The sequence below is a fragment of the Pipistrellus hanaki genome, assembly GCF_964339955.1.
Source record: "Pipistrellus hanaki genome assembly, chromosome: 7".
Classification (NCBI taxonomy): Eukaryota; Metazoa; Chordata; class Mammalia; order Chiroptera; family Vespertilionidae; genus Pipistrellus; species Pipistrellus hanaki.
Window position 1 is genome coordinate 77,380,647 of NC_140509.1, and position 24,297 is coordinate 77,404,943.

General features: G+C 38.8%; 1 pseudogene across 1 annotated transcript; it reads left to right on the plus strand.

Moving 5' to 3' along the window:
* Positions 1 to 1,327: 1,327 nt before the first annotated feature.
* On the plus strand, positions 1,328 to 10,265 carry LOC311626041 (ATP synthase F(0) complex subunit C2, mitochondrial-like; annotated as a pseudogene). Its single transcript has 2 exons — positions 1,328 to 1,747; positions 10,091 to 10,265. The product of its transcript is annotated as an ATP synthase F(0) complex subunit C2, mitochondrial-like (transcript).
* Positions 10,266 to 24,297: the final 14,032 nt, after the last annotated feature.

Consider the following 24,297-nt stretch of genomic DNA (forward strand, 5'->3'; position numbering starts at 1 on the left):
ACATTCTGTTCTATCACTGAAATATTAGTACAGAAGACTTTAAATCTCAAGCACATTCCTTTTCCTGGATTCATAAGGTTCAATGTGATTTCTCAAATATAATATGCAAAAGAGTATTCCACTATAACTGTGAAATCCAAATTCACACCACCACGTAATAATGTGCACATTTTAACAACTACCAATGTCTCATGACTATTGAGTGTGGACATTTATGCTCCGGTTCAGCTGAAACTCATAGAACCAGAAATCACACACACTTCCATACAAAGGAAATCATCCAGGAAAATAAACCCTTAAGTATCAGGCAAATCTTAAATAGAAGCCATTTCAAAACTGCAAAAATCACCACCATTAAGTTAGAAATAGGATCTACTTAGAGAGCCGTGTCAGGGTCGGCATCAATCTGGTGCGATGACAGAAAACCTTCCCACTCAGTGAATCCTGCTATAGAAAATGCACTCTTCCAGAAAGAGAGTCCGCACACATTATAATAAGGATCAGTAACTCTACTCACAACATACTGGAAGAACACGGGCAAACACAGAGGGCGCCTCAAGTGGCATGTAAGATAGAGGAATGACAACATGCAACATATGCACCAAATAATGAAGTAAAATGGGCTTATCTGGGGGAAATGTTCTCTCCTTCTTTTGGGGAACTACTTAAATTTTCATCTTTTAAAAAGTAAAATCTGACTCAACCTTTAACTAGTTGAAATGTAATGATAAAATATCATTTTTTTTACCTCTGATTCTTGCAAAAATTAAAAAGAGCTTTGGATCACCAGACTGGTGAATGTTTTTTAAAAAACAGAGTTCTGATGCCTGGAATATAAATTGGACAAGCTTTCCACACGGCAACGTTGCACTGTATCCCAACAATCTAAACGTGCACGGTCATAACAATTTCACTTTTGGGTTTCACATATGGAAACAAACACAACAATGCAAAGATACGTGTCAATGTGAAGTTCAGGTTGGGCATTGTTTCATTAGTAAAATCTGAAATAACCTAAAAGTTGTCTAACAAAGAGTGTTTTAAAAATATGTTTTTACGAATTTGTGAGAGAGAGGATGGAAAAGGGGGAGAGAGAAACATTGATTGGCTGCCTCCTGCATGCCTCCTACTGGAGACTGAGCCTGCAACCCAGGCACGTGCCCTGATCAGAAATCCAACGAGTGTCCTTTTGGTGCATGACGGGACAATCAACCAACTGAGCCACACAGGCCAGGGCCAATAAAGAGTTTTTCAGATAAATTAAGAGTATATCCACACAGCTCCCTGTCTTCTCTGCACTGGGAGCAGCTCTCCTCATCCCCTGAAAATGTACACCTGCACCAAGTTTATCTCCACCCCCTCCTTGGTCAGGAGCCCCTCTCAGCAGAGCCACCACTCTCTGCAGTGACAGATGGGAACCTCAGCAGCTTGGCAGCGCCATGTCCCCTGACCTCACTTATTTCTAGCCGCAGCTTCCAAACCAGCGCCATTTCAGGGGACATAGACACATAAACAGCAGCCAAGTTCCTTGGAGCTGAGGCTGCCACAGTAGAGGTGGCAGGCTCTGGGGCTGGAATTGCAACTGTGTTGGGAGCCTCATCTTTGCTTATCCCAGAAACCCTTCTCTGAGGCAACAGCTCTTCTCCTGCGCCATTCTGGGCTCTGCCCTCTCAGAGGATCTGGGGCTCTTTGCCCTGGTCCTGGCCTTTCTCATCTTTTTCTTGCAGGGGTCCTCAAACTTTTTAAAGTGGGGGCCAGATCACGGTCCCTCAGAGAGGTGGAGGGCCGGACTATATGAACTACTAATTCCTACTGTAACACCTCAGCTGCGCTCACTGCCCAAAAAACCTGGCGGGCCGGATCAGATTCCTCTGCGGGCCGCATGTGGCCCGCGGGCCGTAGTTTGAAGACCCCTGCTAGGAAGGAGCAGTCTCCACCTCCCATTGTTCTTTTCCTTGTTGCCCTGTCTGTTCCTTTTCTTGGACCTCCCCAGGCAGCCTGGGGAAGGAGGTTGGCTCAGGGTTTGACAGAGGGAAGACAAATAAAATATTATATTAATAAGAAAAAATATATATATCCAGACAGCAGAATGCTATGCAGCCATTAGAAAGGATGAGGTAATTGGTAGGTATTAGCTTATCATTTTCTAAATGGAGATTATAGGTCAGTATGCATTAATATAAAAATATACATATTTGGCCGAAACCGGTTTGGCTCAATGGATAGAGCGTCGGCTTGGGGACTGAAGGGTCCCGGGTTCGATTCCGGTCAAGGGCATGTACCTTGGTTGCAGACATATCCCCAGTGGGGGGTGTGCAAGGGGCGGCTGATTGATGACTCTCTCTCATCAATGTTTCTAGCTCTTTATCTCTCTCCCTTACTCTCTGTACAAAATCAATAAAATATCTTTAAAAAAATTATATATATATATATATATATATATATATATATATATATATACACACATACATATTTGAATGTGCAATGCAGAACACTGGAAAGAAAAATACTTTCCTAATAATTGTTCATTTCTAAAAGATGGGATAACTGGATCCTAAGAATCTCTCACACTTTTGCAGACCTGAAGATTAGACCAAAGCAACCAAAAGGCCACATGGGGCAAGGTAAGATGCCCATGCATGCACACACATGCTGCTGGTCATTTTATTGTTGTATTTTGCATTAGATATTTCTAGATGTGTTAGGTACATTCATGAAATAATGAGTACTTTGGCAGGGAAATAACATACAAGTTCAAAATCACCTAACATCTTATTTTATACTATCATCAGTGGGTTACCATTTGGGGCAAATGATAGATTACCCAAGTTTGTATCACACTATATATTAACAAATATATCACCCTTGTATCTGACAGCACTATCTCTCATAAGCTTTCCTTTCCTGAATGTGGGAATGATACTCAGCCAGACGTGGAACTATTCTTTTTTTAAAATATATGTTTAGAGGAAAGGAGAGAGTGAGAAAGATGGATACATCAGTGATAAGAAAGAATCATTGTTTGGCTGCCTCCTGCATGCCCCACACCGGGGATCCAGCTCACAACCCAAGCATTTGTACTGAACAGGAATTGAACTGTGACTTCTTGGTTCATAGGTCGACGCTCAACCACTGAGCCAAGCCTGCTGGGTGGACCTATTCTTTAATACAGGCAAATAAAAGGATAAAACAGGCCAACATACACTGTGCCCAGATGATTACAAGTCCTTTCAAAGTTTTAGGTTGCAATTTCTACTAACAACTCTTCTCCGTGTCTCTCTATCTCACTGTCTCTTTCTTTCTCTGTGATATAAGCAATACTGTTGCAGTTGAAACTGGCTTTCCAGTTCTCAACTATAGCTTATCTTTATTCTTAAAAGTTAAAAATGACACAATATAGATCCCAAGTTTCCTTCTCCTAGCTCTAAAATGAAGAGAACAGTGAGCAATTTTCAAACACACCGGAGGTAAGATCAGGCAGAAGAAGACATAATGCAGAGGTGCAAGAGATCCCTTCCTTTTGTCAGAGATGTTTCCGCAGACATCTCCATTCTCCTCCTCCATGAACCTGATAAATGTCTTACCTCATACAGTGATACTGGGAGAAAGGTTCTGGCAGACCCACTCTGAGATGTGAATAGAGTACCTCCGAAAATAAACATTATTTTGCTTTATCTCATTAATCTTGGCCATTTCTTCCTTCCCATCAGCCAGCCTGACTCAGAAAGTACTTTATCCATGTGACACAGAATTATAGGGAAATTGCCACTCAGACTTTGCAAATGAGTCTTTTCCATTTTCTGACAACCATTTATCTCTCCGCCATTAGGCAATATCTAAAAATGTTTATGTGTGTTTTATCCTAAAGATGAGTTCCTGCTGAATCTCAGGGCCTGTCGATATATTTTTATGTTAGAAGAAAATAGTATCTTTCCAAAACAGCCACATTTTCTTTTTCTAAGATCATACTATCATTTAAAACAATTATCCAAATATTTGGCAAGCTACTGTATTCCCATTTACACATGACCTCATTCCTAATTCACAAAAATGTGTTTTAAATGAACTAAACATCAAATGAATTAAAAATGTAATGCTCCAAGCAGACAGGAAAATTGCAAAATTATTCTTAGCTTTAAATAATCACAAATAATAAAATAATAATTAATAATGTCGAATGTTTAATTTCAAATTCCCCCTCCTAAATTTTCAGTTTTACACTTTTTTATAAAGATATATATCAAGCCGAAACCGGTTTGGCTAAATGGATAGAGTGTCGGCTTGGGGACTGAAGGGTCCCGGGTTCGATTCCGGTGAAGGGCATGTACCTTGGTTGCGGGCATATCCCCAGTGGGGGTTGTGCAAGAGGCAGCTGATCGATGACTCTTTCCCATCGATGTTTCTAACTCTCTATCTCTCTCCCTTCCTCTCTGTACAAAATCAATAAAATATATTAAAAAAAAGATATATATCAAAAGGTATCTAATGTTTATAAGCCTCTCTTACATTCCAACTTTTAAAATTATTTTCATTTCTCCCTACTCATTCTTGTGTCCTCTTCACTGTAATTTGCCTTCTTAGTTCTTTCCCTTGACCTCCAGTCACACTTATTTGTAAACTACAGCATTTTTGCTACTTCAGGGGATTTTTATCCATAAATTGATGATTCTTTGTTGTTCAGCTTGTATCTTAATGAGACTCCATAAACTCCTTGCTTGTTGCTATAGTCTACTTTATTCCCCCCACAATATTAGATACGTCCAAAAATCTTTTTGCTCTCTGTGACATGTCCAAACCTTGACTGACCAGGTTTCCCCTTCATTCAAAAGGTTTTCTATCAATCCCTCAATTCATATAAACTTAAACCAAGAGTTTGTTATGTGAAAAGTTTTGTATGAGATCCACTGTGGCAAACACTTATTTATCCTTACAGCTTCTATTTTTCACTTATCCACCAGATCTCTCCTCCCTTCACCCTTCTCTGCAACTGAGAGCTGATCTCCACCAACAGGCTCCCTTGCCCTCTGACATCTAGTTGGGGGGTCATTCAAGGAGAAGCATTTGCAAGGGATTGGAGGGTAGGAGAGAAGTAAAGTTAAAGTCATGCCCTAGCCAGTTTGACTCAGTGAATAGAGCACCGGCCCCACAGACTAAAGGGTCCTGCGATCAATTCCAGTCAAGGGCATATACCTCAGTTGCAAGTTCATCCCCCACCTTGATTAAGGTGCATATGTGTGTGTGTGGGAGACAACCAATAGATGTGTCTCTGTTACACCATTTCTCTCTGTGTGTCTCTCCCTTTTCTTTCTACTTTCACACACACACACACACACACACACACACACACACACACAAGATATCCTCAGGTCAGGATCAACAATAATAAAATAAAGTTGAGGTCATTATTTCTCTGGCTCCATCTTCTGGTCTCCATGTATTGGTGGACCGCTCCAGGGAACCTTCTCCATGTGACTACCCTTCCCCAGATCTGGCTACCACTTCCTCCATTGCCACTTCAGATCCAGAGATAGATAGAAATAGCTCTTCATTTTGCTAGCAGCGGGGTTCTGAACTACCTCTTGTTAGCTCCACTAGGTACTTTGAACATTTTAGTAGGTGATCCCTTCGTTAAACTTCTCTCACTATACCCAAATCAAATGTGCTTCTGAATGCTACAGCTTCTTAAAAACTTTTGAAAATTCCAAAGTTCAAATCCACGCCCTTTTATTGTGTATATGTAGGTAATTTATCATCTTTTCCAGTTTTGATTCAGTTATTAGTCTTTTCTAAATTTGTGTGTTTTGTGTACAATTTTCTGTTTAAAATCTGTGCTCAGTTATTGTGGAAAATCTGACAATCATGAAGAAAAAGACCTTTATAATGTTTACTATTTGCCTTTTTATGGAAGAAGTTTGCTGACCCTATTCTAGATCATAGGTATATGTACTAGATTGAGGTCATCATAAAGATATGTGTAAGTTGGGTCCTGCAGGAAACAGAAACCCAGAAAGAATTTGAAGTCTAGAGATGTACTGGGGGGGATAGGGAGGAAGGAAAAACTTTAAACAAAGATGCAAGGCTGACATCTGTACACAGAGAAGGGGGTGGAGGAAGCATTCATTAGGAAAAGTCTCAGGTAACAGTGTAGGTTTAACAAAGTCTTAGCCAGACCAACCAATTCAGTCCCAGAGGAGCCCTGCATTGGGCAGAAACGGCCAGGCCCTGTCACCCCATCCTGATCTGGCATCCACTGGAAGCAGCTCATGGGAAGCATGGCCTCCACGTGAATGCAGCAGATCACAAGAGCACCTCATACCACTTCCTCCACCAGCGTCAGGTCCATCTTGCTGCTGCCTCTCCTACTCCCCTACTTTCATACTCTAGAATTCAATTTTTATCACTGGCAACCACTTTAAATTTACATATATTAGAGACCACCATAACGAGTAATTATGAAGAAGCAAGGCAGGCCCCTTCAACATCTGTGCTATGGATTTTGCACTTAAACCATATTGTTGTTTCCCTATAAAAAGCAAAAAGCCTTTAAGTTCAGAAATCATGGACTGCTTTTGCTTTTTATATTTAAACATAAAGCTGATTCCAAGATCACTCGCAGCCAGGGGCCCTCAGATGACTGATACATGAGCCGGAATCACGCAGGGCCATATAACAGCCTTCCCCAGGGCCTGTCATTATTCAGGATTCCACATTGGGTTCCTCACTTTTGATTGACACATGTCATCACACTGCCACAACCAGTGGTCGCCAACCGGTGGTCTGCGGACCACTGGTGGTCCGTGAGGTCTGAAAGGCTGGCGACCACTGCCGGGCAGACATACACACACACACACACACACACACACACACGTATTCTATTGTATATCTCTTCACTATGTCATAACCATTCTTATGCTTTACCACCTCGCTGGACCTGGGTCCCTCCCCTTGCCTACACGACTTCTCCTCTCCCCTAGAAGCCCAGCCCACCTTCCAAGTTTCTATTCAAGCTCTGCTTGCTCAATGTTCCTTCCCTGACTACTCCAGCTCTCAGATTTTTCTATCCCTGACCTCCTAGAGCTCTTTCACACACCACTGCTCATTTTCGCTTTATGTGCATATGTCTTGCTTCACCAGGAAGAATTCATTTCCTTATTATGAGAGACTGTTCTTTGAACTGCCTCTGTACCTCGCACAGCATCTAGCTAGCTCTCCTATATACTTACCTAGGTAGAATTCCTTTCCTTTCAACCCCATGTCCTTTTTTCAAGGCTATTTCAAATTCCACATTCTCCAAGTATCCTTTCTGAGTTCAAATTGAGATTGCTCGTATCTTGCTCTGCCCTGCCATAACACTCTGCTTGTACTTTTAATATATAATCCTTTCTTCTGTGAAACATAATCAGCTGCTTGTGTACTTTTCTTCTCTACTCTCATTAGATCATAAGATCATAGAAGGTATATCTGTCTTTGTAGCCTTTGTTGTATTTTGTGACTTACATAAGCCTGGCCCTTGATTTTGCATTGCATGAAGGGATGGACGAAGAAAAAAATGGTAGTAATTGAAACTTGGTACAGAAAAGGTAACATGAAAGAAAATGTGGCCAATAATGGGAAGAAGCCTCAACGAGGTCTCAACGCTACCACTGACTAGCTGTGGGATCTGGGAAAGTGAAGTCACTGCTTTAAACATGAATTTTATCATCTGTAAAAATGTGTGGGTATAATAAATGTTAATAAATAGCATGCTTTATAACACAAACTCTGCAGTATTTGGATCTCAATGTTGCCAATTACCATTTGGGAAAGTAATCAAACTATTACAAGTTTATTTTCTCACTTGTAAAATAATTATAGTACACAATGATAGCCTACCTCATAGTGCTATTCTGAAGATTTAATAAAATAATGTCTATAGTGATCTTAGAAAAAAACTAAAATTAGAGAGCTTGGTTTGCCTGGTAGTTGGCAGTATTATTACTATCACTACTATTGTTATCATTACTGTTGTTATTATTATTATTATTATTATCAAGATCCCTCTCATGTTTAAAAATCAGTGATTCTATAATGGCATTTTCAATGGCATCATCAATCTCTGAACAAATGCTTTTCTTGAAGACTCAAGTCAATGATGAACTGATCATTTGTCTAACTGACTATTAACATAAATAGATGTTCTGATGGTGATTTATAATTTTTAAGCTGTTGGTTCACTACAATGAGAAGATTATAGAAAAATTAAAATAAACTGAAACATCAGGAGTTAGTCTTAAATATTCTAGCAAAGCAAAGAGGCTGACCAAAATAACCACAATCACAATAATTTAAGAATCCATGCTGATGGTAGCATAGCACAATATGTTGAATCAACTGATTGGGTTCAAATTTCAGATCTACAATTACTGCTATGGGAACTGGGATCTTGCACAAATTGTTAGGCTCTTTGAGTTACAGTTTCTTCATCTGCAAAATGTGATAGTAATCATTGCAAATTTGCATTAATTTAACACATGTAATGAGTATCTGGCACATAGCAATCAGTCAATGTATGTTGGCTATTATCATTATCCATGCATGTACCCTACCTGCAGAGCCTATTGCTACCATCATAGCTCATGCAAGACTGTTGTGTGGGAATGCTAATTAGAGAAGGAAATATATATTAGAATAAGAAGGAGAAAGACTCAAGGTTAGATTACAGAAACAGAAGTTAAATTAGTAAATTCAGGAAAATTTTTGCAAATTATATAGACCTTGAAGTGAAGTGGAAACAGAAAGAAGAAAAATAGGTCCCCAGGCAGGCCTTGAGGAGGGATTGTGAACAAACAAGGAGTGAGCAGGGAACTCATTGGCACTTTTTAAATAGCCTCAGGCCAAGCTGCTCGGTGCATATGCCATTGCTGGTTTTCCTGCTCCAGCATCACACCTATGTCCCCCACATTAGAATAATAAAATATACATGCAAATGAGGAATCATGGCTGACATAAGCATAGTTCTTCAAGAATCATCTAGGGAGCACACCTGGAAGAATCTGTGTCTCAAAGAATGATGTCATGAAAAAGAAGAATACAGCATATTAGAAAAGGTTACGTTGAGCCTGTTATTAGAGAGTATCCTTAGGCTACTGACCTATAGCTCCTTCCAAATACTTTGGTTGGCAACAGATTAAGCAATAAATCCCAACTTATATTTGCCCATGTTGATGCTTAGACATCAACACAGATGTCAAAGACACACACACAATTGAAGGAAAGTAGATGTTAGCTCTCTGTTGCTTGCCTGTCCTTCCAAACCCCCTTACTATAACCCACCACCACCACCATGTGTCCAGGGTTGGGTGCAGCCAGGAATAACAGAGGAAGGCTCCACACAACCTAATTATGTATGGTCCTCTGAAAGGGTAGGAAAGATTAACAAGAAAATCAAGGTCACTGATCATGTATTCATCTAGTTTCCCAAACTAGGTCACCAAAAACAAAAATCCACATGATACATGTGGCAAACTAATTTTAATTGAGAATAATTGTTAAACTCTTCAAATCAGAGTGGGTGCTATTCACTTTAAAGATAAAACATAATGTTTCAAGAAACTTCCCATTTGCATAGGACCATTCTAGACTATATTCTCTTCCTCTGCCAAACCTCTTTTCTCCCTCTAAGTTCTCCTCTCAGATTCCTGAGTAAAATGTGTGATTTTATGCACTACTAGGGCACTTTGGTAGAAATGTTTAAGAACCATAAAGATTTTGTCTCCTTCGCATTATAAAGACAAATATCCTTGGATGAATGTGTTGGTGCAGAATGGAAAGTTTCTCACTTCCCACACGGTGTTTTGTTTTGTTTTTTTTCTTAATAAGCACCAGCTCAAAAGCTTTTTCCTCTACCCCAAGGCTCTGCAGCTCTGCATCTGTCACTACCTTTGTGTTACTACATTTGTAAATTTCCCTCTTTTGAAAGTCACAATCTGTCCTTCACCAGACACACCATCTAGCAGCTTCCCTGATGAGAGTCTATAAATCTCACTGTTTTGGCTTCCTGATTAGACAAAGGCGAATGTAATACCCCTTACCTGCTTCTCCCCTCAATTAGATGGAAAATGGCTGGGTTTATCCACCTGTCAGGAGTCAGTGGTGTGGCGCTGGCTGTCCTGCTTCCATCCTGCTGCTTGGCTGTAATCTTTTCCAGTGTATCTCCCTTTTTCTTAATGACTTCCCAGGATCTGGTCCAGAGAAATCATCCCGTCAAGCTGCAGCCCATTTTGTAAGCATGCAGTCATTTTGGATTTTTCAACCAATAAAGCACTCCAGACAGTCTTTTAACCAAATATTTAGATTATATGAATTCGGTGCTTTTGATGTAAAAGTATAAACTAAATCATAAATATGGACTTCACTCAAAGTACCTAATTTTTTTTTTTTAATCCTCACCCGAGGATATTTTTCCTTTTTTTGTTTTTGTTTTTGTTTTTTTAAATAAAAGTGGAAAGGAGAGACAGAGAGAGAAACATTGGTGTGAGAAATACATTGAGGGGTTGCCTCCTGAATGTGCCTGGGAATGAACTACAACCCAAGTATGTGCCCTTGGTCAGGAATCGAACCTGTGACCCTTTGGTATGTGGGCCAACACTCTAGCCACTGAGTACACTGGCCAGGGCAAAGTACTTAACTTTTATGGCCAGTTTCTACCTGCTTATGGTGGCTCTTAAAACCATTATAAATAATTGCATATATGTTTTAATTTTGTTTAGAATTTATCACTGATATCTGCAGGAGAATTCTTTTTTAAAATACATTTTTATTTATTTCAGAGAGGAAGGGAGAGGGAAGGGTAGATAGAAACATCAATGATGAGAGAGAATCATTGATCAGCTGCCTCCTACATGCCCCCTACTGGGGATCGAGCCTGAAACCTGGGCATGTGCCCTTGACTGGAACCCAGTACCCTTCATCCCACTGAGCCCAACAGGGAGGGCTGCAGGAGAGTTCTTCTGATAATCTACTCTCCCATTACTGACCAGCAATTTCCTTTAATATGTTTTCATTTTATGACAGTGATTAGGTGAAACAAATAAACAGCATTCCCTTCTCTAGTATCTAGTATACATTAACCATTATATTGTCATAAAAATTTGGAGTGGGTGAGATCAAGGGGCACTGGTTAAGAACATAATGTGACTTTCAAAATAAGGAGATTTACAAATGTAGCAACCCAGAGGGGTACAGTTTGTTCTGCTGGTTTACTTTTCAAACAAGAAAATTTGAACATTAACATGTTCAAATACCTTCTCCTGCCAAGTCAACAACATCATCAAATAGATTAACAAGGTGAAAGAGCACTCGGGGGATTCTAAGGCGAACTAAATAACACCCTGACGCATAAAGACTGTTAAATAAATGAAAATCATCTCTCAGGCAAATGGAGCTGGTCCCCAACATCAATTTAGTCCCCTCTGCCGAAAAACAAGGCTATTTCCTTCTCCTTAAGATATTCAAATTCTTGCTCCCACTGGGTCCTTTGGTAATATTTTTTTTTTCTTCTTCTCCCAGATGACTCTGAGGCAGCAATGAAACAGAAGAGAAAAAGAAGGCCATGAGTTTGAACTTGGGAACAAGGTTCCAGGTTAATCACCCTTGGAAAGGTGTTACAGGAATCTGAGTCAGAGCTGTTCCCGTCAACACTGAGGCATCACCCCAGGATGCAGGTAGGACAGAAGGCAGAAACGTGGTGACGCAATATCCACACTCGTTAAAGATCAATAGATGGTCTTAAACACAAATAGCTAATGAATGTTTTTTGGTGGCGGCAAGGGGCATGAATAAGAGTGTTATCGTAGGTGAATTTGGTACCTAAAATAGAGAAAAAACACTGAATGGCCAGATTATTATGATCTCTGAATGCATAATAATCTGGCTACTCAGCGTGTGTGTGTGTGTGTGTGTGTGTGTGTGTGTGTGTGTGTGTGTGTTTGCAGAGGCCCGGTGCATGAATTTCTCATGGGTGGGGTCCAGTCAGTCTGGCCAGGGATAAGGGACATGGGACTTTGGCCAGTCTGCCTACTGGTCGAACTCCTGGTCAAGGGGATAATTTGCATATTAGCCATTTATTACATAGAATATACACTGAGTGGCCAGATTATTATGCGTTCAGAGATCATAATAATCTGGCCACTCAGTGTATAGTGCAGGACACATAAAACAAAGGCATTTTCCATGCTGGAGATAACATTGTTTCAGACCTCCTGTCTTTAAATCCTAGAACCATCATCTTCTAGTCAGATGATTTGGGGAAAGTTATTTAATCTATCTGTGCTACAACACCTGGGAACAGGGTGTGGTGACAGGACCAGGACTCAGTCTCCAGATATCTCAGTTCTCTGACAGGTGCCTGAGTCTCCATGCTATTCGGCCTTTTCACTTCCACTCTGGCCATTTCAGACTTTCCTTTCTATATTCTTACCTTATTTCCCATCATTTTATTCTCTGCAGCTCTCCTGAATTATGCTTAAATATTTCCAGTTCCTTTTAAAGCCTAAATTACATGGACTTTCAAGCCACTCAATCTACCTTCATCCCAAAGGCTGCTGCTCTCAGGAAACCATTGGTCCATTTGAAACTTTCTATATCCCAACAGATGTTTTGTATTCATTTATGTAAGTAACCAGACACTCCTGCTATCAGCACTTTAACAGCACTCTAAGTATTCCATATTCCTACTTTGCTGAAGGCGATATAAAAAAAAAAATGGCACTGAAAACACAAATAAAGGGAAATAAACACAAAAGTGTCTTTTGATAGCTTACAAAACCTGTTTGGAAGAGCGGGCACTTTTAATTAGGAATGCTGCAAGCCTGCAGGAGCAGCAAAATGGGATTCCTTAGCACATAATAGGATGCGCTGATTCACAGGCAGGAGCGGTAAAACCTGGAATCTGCCTATCTGCACCAGCGGTTCTGGCCCTTCCAATTTCATTTCTGAAAGATCAGCCTTAATGGGGACCTTTACACCATGCTTGGACTCTTTGAGAGGAAAAGCAGACCTAACTTTTCAGTGTGCAAGATAGCGTCATTGTGTAATTCTTGTTTAGCGGTAAAGAGCGTCACAGTGTTCTCTCGCCCAGAAAGCTCTTCCTGTCCATCCAGGATCTTGAGGATTGTGTACGTCTTCCCATTGGTTAGAATCCTTTAGGCCTATACGACAAATAATTTGAAATGTTCCACACATCAGCGTGTAAAACAAATAGGTTTATTTTGCAAAGAAGACAATAAAGGGAAGGGGTACTTGTCTTAAGGGAAATCAAGGGAAGTGTGTTTTCTTACATGCTTAGGTTTACATTGCTCAGAGGTCTATGCCTCACATGAGTTGTTCCTGGGAAATACTTCCCAACACAGATACACAGAGTCAGGCTTAGAACGCGGGGTGTAACTTTCACAAGGCAAGTTATCTTCGGGGACTACTGGCATCAACAGGCCATCTTCAATGTTTAAGTGACATTGCAGTCTTCATCTGAGCTCCCCCAGGAAAAGCAGGAAGGACCACACTGCGCCTCTGACCAAGGACACTAAACGGCAACCTGTAGTGTTTGGATGTTTCCAATAAACGCAAAAACAAGTTCCTATGAGGCAAGCACTTGCTCGTGCCTAAGAGACCAGCCTCTATGGATTGCAATAGAAGTACCAGACATCAATCACAACATACTTCAGTTTTAGTGGTTTCTAACAGTGGCTTAAGAGTATTCCTGGATACAATCAAAACCACAAGCAAAACATGGTACCCTAAATGAATCTTCTTCCTCTGCCATAGAAACCCATTGTGATGATGGTTAATTTTGTGGGTCAACTTGACTGGGCCAAGGAACGCCCAGGTAGCTGGTTACACATTGTTTCTGGATGTGTCTGTGAAGGTGTTTCCACAAGAGGCCATGAACCTCATTTTCCTCCAATAATAGAAGGGATTTTTACTTTCAGAGTTTATTTTATCATATTTTATCACCTAGCTATTCTTCTGAAAGAGAAAAGCAGACTAAATATAAATAATGGAAAGTTTCAATTAACTGGGTCCTACTTAATCCAGGTTTTATTCATTTTTAAACCATTTCATTACAAACTGTTAATTGGTATGACTGTTTTAGAGCTTATTCCATATGGTGCCTTCAGTTCTCTAAGCTGAATTGATCTCAAAATGAAGAACTCTTTGAATTCAAAGAGATATACTCGGTTCTTAGAACTAAGATGTCATTTTAGTCTCCCATGTTTTGGGGGTAGTGTCTTTTCCTATATTTTTATTTTTAAAAATCCAATCTGAGCTTCTTGCCTCATGTCCTCATCTCATAAAGCATTTTTTTAATGAGAAAAAAAATATTTTCCCTTTGAAAACCTCACTCATAATGCCGCCAACGGGCCTTTCATTTTACTGGTTGCCTGGCTGACTAGTATATTGGAAATAAGCAAAGATGGGAAAATAACAAGAAGCTAGTTTCTGCTGAGGGGAACAAATTCTGCAGTTATGAAGTTGTAAGGAAAAGCACAAGGAAAAATAATCTTAGTATCACAGGAGAAAGCAATTCTCAGCAGTAAAGCAGTAACAAAGGACCAAAAATCTTAGGGAGCACTCAAAATAGGCAGCAATAGCATGAAAGCATTACAATATTTTAAATTGCAAGGTGACATGAATGATAGAAACTCTGTCTTGAGAACTCTTGAGATCAGTTCTCAGATATGTTTTATTTGCTTTTCCTTTTCTCTTCCTTCCTCTGAGTGATTATCTCATCTATATAGACCTTTCACCTTTATATCACAGCAACAGGGAAAGACAAGATGTTCATTAATAAAGATTCTCTTTGTATTTCTACTATGAAGAATAATCATGTGTTAACATCTGATGGGAACTTATGACTTAACATATTTACATGGCAGTCTCTCAGCTGTAAAGTTAGGCTTTAAAATGCAAAATGATTACAGAAATAAACTAGATTTTTAAATATATATTTTTCTTGATTTCAGAGAGAGAGGAAGGGAGTGGGAAAGAGATAGAAACATCAATGATGAGAGAGAACTACTGATCAGCTGCCTCCTGCACACCCCCAACTGGGAATTGAGCCTACAACTCCAGCATGTGCTCTGACCGGAACCGAACCATGACTTCTTGGTTTATAAGTCAACGCTCAACCGCTGAGCCCATACTGGCCAGGCAGAATTAACTAGATGTTTTTATATGAAGCAAATAGATTTCAAATTTTGATAATATCAATAGAATAGAAAAGCAATTAATGTTAAAAAATGGAACAATTGGCAATTCTGCTTGACTTTATATTTTATATCAGTGGTTCCATACAAAACAAGGAGAATATTGTTATTTATATGCTTTTCAAATAACTACAAACAGAAAGTGTAGACCACATGGATGCTTCTTCCTATATGCACAAAAACGCAATAGCAATGACATAAAAGCAATAGAGACTTTTCATTAAGTAGTACCTGTGTTTAAGATACTAAAAGTGCTCTTTGATGACACATTAACCAAAGGTACTTTAATAACATTTTACAAGCTGAATGGGTGTCAAGGATCATCTTTCTTTTACAGATGAGAAAATGGAGCAGACGCGGTTCTGTGAGTGAACCAAGATCAAATGTCAGTAAACAAACAATCTCAAAATCAGAGCCTTTCTAGTCTCAATTGACAGTCCCAGCCCAAAAGGTCAATTCTCTTAGTATTAAGTGAGAGAATCACCAAGAGCATTAAGGCTCAAGGTTTATAGGCTCTGGGTTTAGTTCAATTTTTCTTTTTCTTTTTTTTTTTTTTTTTTTTTTTTGTCTTGAGATCTTTTGTTCTCCAAGGCAAAATTAGAATATTTGTCTTATAATATCATCTGAAAGTTCTAATTAAATGCTAGTTATCACCAAAACTGGTTTGGCTCAGGGGACAGAGTGTCGGCCTGCAGACTGGAAGGTGCCAGGTTCGATTCTGGTCAAGGGCATGTACCTTGGTTGCGGGCACATACCCAGTAGGGGATGTGCAAGAGGCAGCTGATCAGTGATTCTCTCTCATCGATGCTTCTGACTCTCTATCCCTCTCTCCTCTTCTCTGTAAAAAATCAATAAAATATATTTTTAAAAATGCTAGTTATCTGCAAGGGGGAAAAAATCTCAAATGTGTATGACTCAGTTAAACTCATATCCGCTTTACAACTAATTCCTTACTCCGCGGTTAGCACATACATGTGTTAGGCTGATGTAAGGAAAGCATTTTAAGGTAAGCCTGAGAGAGAAATTGCAAACCTCCTGGAAAACAGTCCACATGCATCAACACTTTCTTCCCTTGCAGATTCTGAGCGCTAAAATCCCATTCTAAGGAATCATTTGTGCTTTTGACATTAACGGCAAGGCAGGTTCAAGCCTTTATAAATGAAGAAAATAGCTATGAGGATTTTGCTGTGTAGAATCGTAGCTATTACAGATTTTCAATTAACCTTTGTGCCTACTTGGCAAACACTGTAATGGTCAGACTCCAGTGCCACAGACTATGTCACAGTGTACAAGATACAGCTAAAGATTTAACCAAGACCTAAAGACAATTCCATCAAGGAAAAAATATAAAAATCATCCTAATTGTTTACTTGTATAGAACTATTGATCGAAAAAGGAAAAGTTTTTTGCTTCTGATAAATGCCTATTATACTCTGTATAGTATTAAATATCATTCATTTATCCAAACATAATATCATCTTCAAATAACATTATAATCCGAGTATAAGCAGAGTATTGAGCGTAGGTACTGTACAAATCACATGAAGAAGACATAATCCTTTTCCTTCCAGGGCTCAAATGAATGTTAACACTGTTATATGTATTGAAAGCCACACATCTGTACAATAAGCAAATAAATGACACTAGGAAGGATATGAAACATTCTTTTCATTCTTTTCGAAGCTACTTATCTGTGTCTGAGTATATTTATCCCTAGATCTTTGCCTAAGGAAAAGGTGTTAGTTCTTAAATTTACTCTTTTCCAGTGTCAAGAAAGATCAATATGAAGCACAACGGACAAACAGGGAACTGCAAGGTAGGCAACGCCTTTGATAATTTCTAGTTCTGCCTTATCCGTCAGGCAGCGAAGGGCATTCTTTCCTCTGGAAGTCATCTTCTCTTGAGTCTCAGAACCCATTGGATTACCTCTAAGGTATCTGATGCAGCCACTTGAGACTGTGGGCTCCAGAGCCCTTTTATTCCGATAAAGTGCTCCTCTCCTTAATATACTAAAAAATGGCTTCTCTTCTTATTCTCCTTTATTTCCTAAAGAACCCATTTTACTTTAAAAAATGTTCTTACTTTAAAAAATGTTCCATCCAGCCGAAACCGGTTTGGCTCAGTGGATAGAGCATCGGTCTGCGAACTGAAAGGTCCCAGGTTTGATTCCAGTCAAGGGCATGTACGTTCGTTGCGGGCACATCCCCGGTAGGGGGTGTGCAAGAGGTAGCTGGTCGGTGTTTCTCTCTCATCAACATTTCTAGCTCTCTATCTCTCTCCCTTCCTCTCTGTAAAAAAAATCAATAAAAATATATAAAAAAAAAAAAAAAGAAGAAGAAGAAGAAGGTTCCACCCAGATACTAAATCAACAGATTGGGTAACGATCTCTTAATGGGGGTTGTTTATATAAAGATTGCAAGCATTCCTAAGCAGAAAGTTACTGCAAGGGAAAAAAAGAGTGAGAAGCATTATGTGTCCTAACTAAATCAAGTTCATTTCAGAAGCAGAAAAATTCAAGAGCTTCATGACAAGCAACAGTTCAAGAGAAGCAAAATTTTCTGGAAAGTGTAGGAGACAATTCCAAAGCATAATGATAAGAGACCCTCTGCTAACCCACTGACTATTGTACCATTGACTCATGAAGAAGGCAGGCAGGAGATCAAAAGATGGATCTGCCAAGAGCAGATGCTAAACCAGACCTGAGAGTATTAGAAGACACGCTTGGCCCAGAAAACGCTGTATCTCTGTGGGAAACCAGAGGTGTGCTACAGGGAGTTGAAGGAAAGGTGAGTCCTATCAATATTTTTCCACTCTTCCCTCCTCCTCCCAATCTAAACAATGTCCTTCTTCCACACAGAATAGATTTCACCAGGACATAAATGTGCTCAGATGTGGGACTGTTGGGTGAGTGAGTCTTTAGAGGGACTCCTGCCAAAATTAGCATAAAACGTTAGGTCTTGAGGACCAGAGTACTGCAAAAATTGCTTTGTTTATGGAACTTTATATAAATTACGTCAATATCGCCCTAGCTGGTTTGGCTTAGTGGACAGAGCATCATCAGCCTGCGGACTGAAGGATCCCAGGTTGGATTTCGGCCAAGGGCACATGCCTGGGTGTGTGCAGGAGGCAGCTGATCCATGATTCACTCTCATCGTTGATGTTTCTATCTCTCCCTCTCCTGTCCTCTCTAAAAATCAATAAAATATATTTTAAAAATAATAATAATAAATTATGTCAGTACCAACTTTGTATATATATTAAATACATAAGTATATGTATATTATTAAAATACATGATGTAGTTTGAAGACTTAATACAAAAAATAAAAGAAAGTAAAATATCTCAATTATTTTATATAGTTCTTATCCTAAAATGATAATATTTGAATATTTGGGGTAAAATAAAATGTAGTGTAAAAGTTAGTTTCACTTGTTTCTTTTTTATGGTAACTATTAGACAACTTAAAATTACATATGTGGCTTGAAATGTATTTGCATTGAACAGCGCTGGTTTAGACCAACTGCTTGTTAAATCAGCTGAGTATACTAGTAGCTCTAGCTGGTTTGGCTCAGGGAATAGAGCATTGGCCTGTGTACCTGGTCCGGGCTCATGCAGGAGGCAATTAATCGATGTGTTTCTCTCACATCGATGTTTCTCTTTGTCTTCCCTTCTATCTTCCACGCTCTCTCTTAAAGTCGATGGAAAAATACCCTCGGGTAAGGATTTCAAAAAACAAAAATTGGCTTAGTATATTTTAAGAGTTATACCATTTTTTTTCTTTTTTTTTTCTTTAAATTAATCTTTATTGTTCATATTATTACAAATGTTCCTCATTCCCCCCCCTTCCCACCCTCCATTGCTCTCCTCCACCAGGGTCCCACCCCACCCTCTGCCCTTTCTCCACCCCCATTGTCCTCATCCATAGGTGTACAGTTTATGTTCAGTCTCTTCCCACGCCCCCCTATCCCCTTTTTCCCTGAGAATCATCAGTCCACTCCCCTACCATATCTCTGATTCTATTATATTCACCAGTGAATATTGTTCATCAGATTTTTTTTTAATTCCCTTGGTTTTTAGGTTCACTTGTTGATAGTTACGTATTTGTTGTTCATAGTTTTTATCTTTATTTACTTTCTCTTCCGAAAGAACCCCATTTTTATGAGAGTTTACCCCCAAACACTCCTAAATTGTTGTTGTTTTTTTAATCTGAGTCTCCTACCACAAAAAGGAGAAGACCTGTGTGCTTTTTCCCTTACAGAAAATACTATTGGAAATTCTCTCTTTCCCGGTAGGAACACAGGCTCAGATACACAAAGCAAAACAGGAAGAAGTGCTTAGTCTCCTCACTCTTCTCCAACATTTGCATCCGATAATGCATTCCCAACATTATTTCTGCAGCTCGCCTCATGCTGAAACTCTTTCTGTTAAAAAGCCTCCTGAATGAAATAAAGAGAACAGATGAATGAATAAAACAGATTAGGATGTTTATTTCCCTTCCTCTTTTGTTAGCTGCAAAATGTACCATATGGACATATCACAATGAGCCTTACAGAAATGTGAATCTCTTACAAAGTTTTTTTAAATGACATAAAGTATTCGTGATGAATGAACTTTGGGCATTAAGTGATGAATGAGGTTTTTAATTACCATCCTTTCAGAAGTTGTATGCTAGTAAAATAAGCATCTAAGTTCTGTTTAAAAGGCTCAGACCTTCAGGTTTTCTAACAAATCTAATGCCTCTATACAATCTTATAGTGAAGTAAAACCTACACATTCCAGTGTTTACATATGAAAAGATTTTACAGATTGTCAAATTGAGATTTTAATCAACTATTTCAGAGTATCTTGGCTAAGGAAACTAATGAACTTTACTTTAATCTTTAAAAATACTGTATTTCTAACTTGTTTGAATAAATGCTATCATTGCTTAAGAATACTGCTAAAATAATACTATTATGATCCTGTGGAAAACAATAGTTGGCCAAATATATATTAAATCAAAGATTAATTGGGCACTTTATTTTTAATAATCAAGTGAAAAAATGAAGGAAAAAGACAAAGACCTAATTCTTTAGGTATTACAACATAGTCCTGGAGGTTAGAAATGCACATGTAGAAAATTTATATGTTAGAATTTCTAGGCTTTAAAGACAAATAGGAATAAAAAGAAAAATAATAAAAATTGTCCACATAAGCTAAAACACAAGATAATAAGGAAAATATTGACCTATAAAAATAACAAATGCTAATATATTTCAAATAGGGCCAGTTTAATTACTATAATTCAGATTCAAATATGGCTCTACATCTGTTTCTGATAATATGACAAGCTAAGTACCGGGAACAACTTCTAGCTAAAAATAATTAATAATCTAGATATAATAAATATTTGTAAATGTTTTTAAAAGAAACAATAAGATGGCAAAAAGAAATTATCAAGGAAAAAATATATAATTGAAAATTAGAAACCAAAGAAGTAAGCAGAACTCTTAAGCCATCTTTCTATCTGAGATTATTTGCCTAACCAGGTAAATTTAGGCTTCAATTTTCATAGACTCTTGTATATTAAAGTTGTAACTCCAAAGAGATGAACCATCAGTGTAACAGCAAACCAAAATTCCCTCTCTGTCCCAACCTCCTCCTCCCCTGCCACTCCAGAGCTTTGCAAAGATATTTGTATGTCTCAGAAGGAGAACAGAGGGGAAAGATTACTAGAAACTTGGGAGCATAAGCCACATCTTACCAATATCCATAGGAGAAATATCACTACCTTAATGTTTGAAAAAGTTTCAATATTATCCTATATAATAAAAGCCTAATATGGTAAATGTCTGATCGTCCATTCAACCAATCATATAGTAATATGCTAAAGGCCACTCAACTGCTCGCTATGATGTGCACTGACCATCACAGGTCAGACAGTCAACCAGTAGACTGTTCGAGTCGACCAGTCACTATGACATGCACTGACCACCAGGGGGCTGATGATCTGGCCAGTAGGTTAGTTTGCTGCTGTGGTCTGGCCAATTGGGACTGAGTGAGATGGGCCAAACATGCCCTGGAGCCCTCTTATGGTCCTCCCCAGCTGGCCAACCTCCCACATCCTTCCCTAGCCCCGATCATTCACTGGTGGAGTCCCTCGGCCTGGCCTGCACTATCTCATAATCTGGGACCCCTCAGGGATGTGGGAGAGCCAGTTTTGGCCCAATATCACAGGCCAGTCTGAGGGACCCGACCAGGGCACGAATTTGTGCACCAGGCCTCTAGTATTTAAACATTATCAATTGTTGTCTGACAGAAGCAAATGAAAATCCTCTAAAAAAAAAAATCCTTTCATTTCAAAGAATATAGTCAGCTCACAAACTAAAAACAAAAGAAAATAGGCTCCATGATCAAGAAACAATGGAAATAAAACAGAATTTAAAAGGACTTCAGATAAAGAGGAAATTTTCAGATGCAGACTCTGAAATAATCATGTCTAAGATGAAATAATTATGTTTAAAGAAACATTCTAAAACCAGAATATATGTGTTAGATGGACAAAACATATTTAAAACAAACCAAATATATTTTCTAGAGATGAAATTTCAAAACACAATGTATAGATTTAATAACACATAAGTGAGGAGAGAACTTGTGAATTCCAAAATAGATATGAAGAAATCACCAAGATTATTAGGCAGCATAAAAAGAAAGAGATGAGAAACTAAAAAGAAGGTTAAGAGACATAAATCATTAAAGTGAAAAGGCATTACATGCATCTGTTTGGAATTCAAAACTGAGACATGGATTGATGAGGTAATATTTAGTGGAGTGGTGGTTGAAAATTATCCAGAACCATTGAAGCACTCAGATTAACAGATCCAAAAAGCCCAACAAAACTATGCCTACACATATTATTGTAAACCTGATGAAGACCAAAACAAAGAAATGACTTTAAAAGTAGGCAGAGGGAGAAGACCACTGCCTTCGAAGAAGAAACAAGACTAACACCCGGCTTCTTGGAAGCCTTGAACTTAGACTGATGCATTTGGTATGTTGAGGGAAAATTATAGAATGGTATATCTAGCAAAAATATCTATCAAGAGACAAAGTAGTACATTTTTATGAAAACAGAATCCCAGAGTACTTATGCTCAACTGTTCTTCACTAAAACAATTTGGGAGAATACATTTCAGGAGCAAGGCAAGTGACTCCAGAAAGACAGCCTGAGTTCTAAGAAGAACTGAAGAACATAGGAATCCATTATCACAGTTAAATAAATGTTACCTATTCAAAAGTATGTCAACTATGTGTTATAGAATCAACAAAACCATTAAAATATACAACCACACAGAAAATAGAGGGTGAATAGGGTTAAGTGTCTAAGACCTTTTGTACTGTTTAAGAGAGAAGTGGAAAATTTAAACTTCGATAAGTGAAGCATGCATATTGTCAATACAAAAAAAAGAATAATAGAAATGGAGTACATGGTTTCTAAAATGGGTAGATGAAAAAAGGAGAAAAATTAGTCAATTAATCTAATAAAAAACCTTATATATATATATATATATGTATATATATATATATATATATATATATATATATATATATATATGAAATATATATATGAAACAGCTTTAACCTTACAAACATTGTCAGAGCTACCAGGAGAAATGGAAAATGAGGGTCTCTGTCACACAGCCTAGCCTACTCTAACTGGAATCCCCACACAGCAGATTAAATTCATTCTAGAGGGCAGGAGTAGTCAAGTATTGAAGACCCTTTTTCACACACAAAAATAATGGTGTATTATCACATCAGCCTCCTGTACATCTCTTCAACCCCTCTGGGGATCCAAGTAGGTGCTTTGAGGTGTCAAATTGATAGTAGAAGTAGGGTGGGGGGTAGGAAATGAAGAGGAACAGCATGGGAAACCAGCTGTACCCAACACTCACTGCACATTTCAGTGCTACAGAGTATAGGGCTTAGTGAAATTCAAAAAAAAAAAATGCAGTAGACATTTCCACAAATATGAACAACATCTGTTAAGATCATGGCATTTCCCACAGAAGAATTGGTAAGAATCACAGAATGCTCCCATTAGAATATTCCCATGAGTCACTCAGAAACAAACCTTCAGCCCCAGAAGTTAATCTCCAGTATAATCCCTTGGTACTGGTTCTTGGCATTGGGCTTTCTTAGAGTCTAGGCAGACTCTCCTGTAAGCACTAATAAAAATATGCCAGGGGCTGATCATAGCTTTTTCTTACCCTGGGAGAAGTGTTAAGAGAAACAAAGGGAAGGTTCTCCTTACCAACCAGCAGACTCTAGGAAAGTATGGGAGCCAGCCAAAGGTCTCATCTTCAGGCCTTAAATAGTCTCAGAGGCAAAAGCTAAATGAAACAGTCCTTTAACTAGCCAGTGGTATATTCACAGAGACAGTATCTCTAGGCAGGACATCAAAAAAGTCCCCAAATTTTTCTCTCTGTTCCCACCACCATCCTTTTGAATGTGGCTTTCACATGACAGTATGAGTGAACTGAACTACATGCTACAGCTCTCAAATGTACCACCAACAGGGGGCGCCCAAGGAAAAGCCTGGATCTAAATAAGATTATGGGGCCAAATTTCTCTCTCAAAGGCCATCTTCTACAATCTACTTTGTCCTAGTCATCAAGACAAGGACATTTATGAAACACCAGATACGTGAAGAAAAGAGGTCTACCTTCCTGACATGATTCCAATGGCAGGCAGAGGCATAACCAAGCCTGGCAGATTTCTCTCTCCCAGCTTCACCAGCAGGAACCCACAGGAGAGACAGCTGTATTATTAGAGGACTTTAGTTGAAGTCTAAAAATATCGATCACATGGACTGTGCGTAGTCCTCCTTGGCGGAAGACCTTTTATTCCAGGCTATAATCTAAAAGGCCCAAGACTTCACTGCCTGCACTGCTGGAAGCTTTTCCATTGAACCTCGTGCTTTAAAAAATAAAACAAAAAACAACTCTACATTCTGGTTTTCATCTCCTCAGCAGAGCTAATTATCCCATCAGCCTGTGGAGAAGTGGGAGGT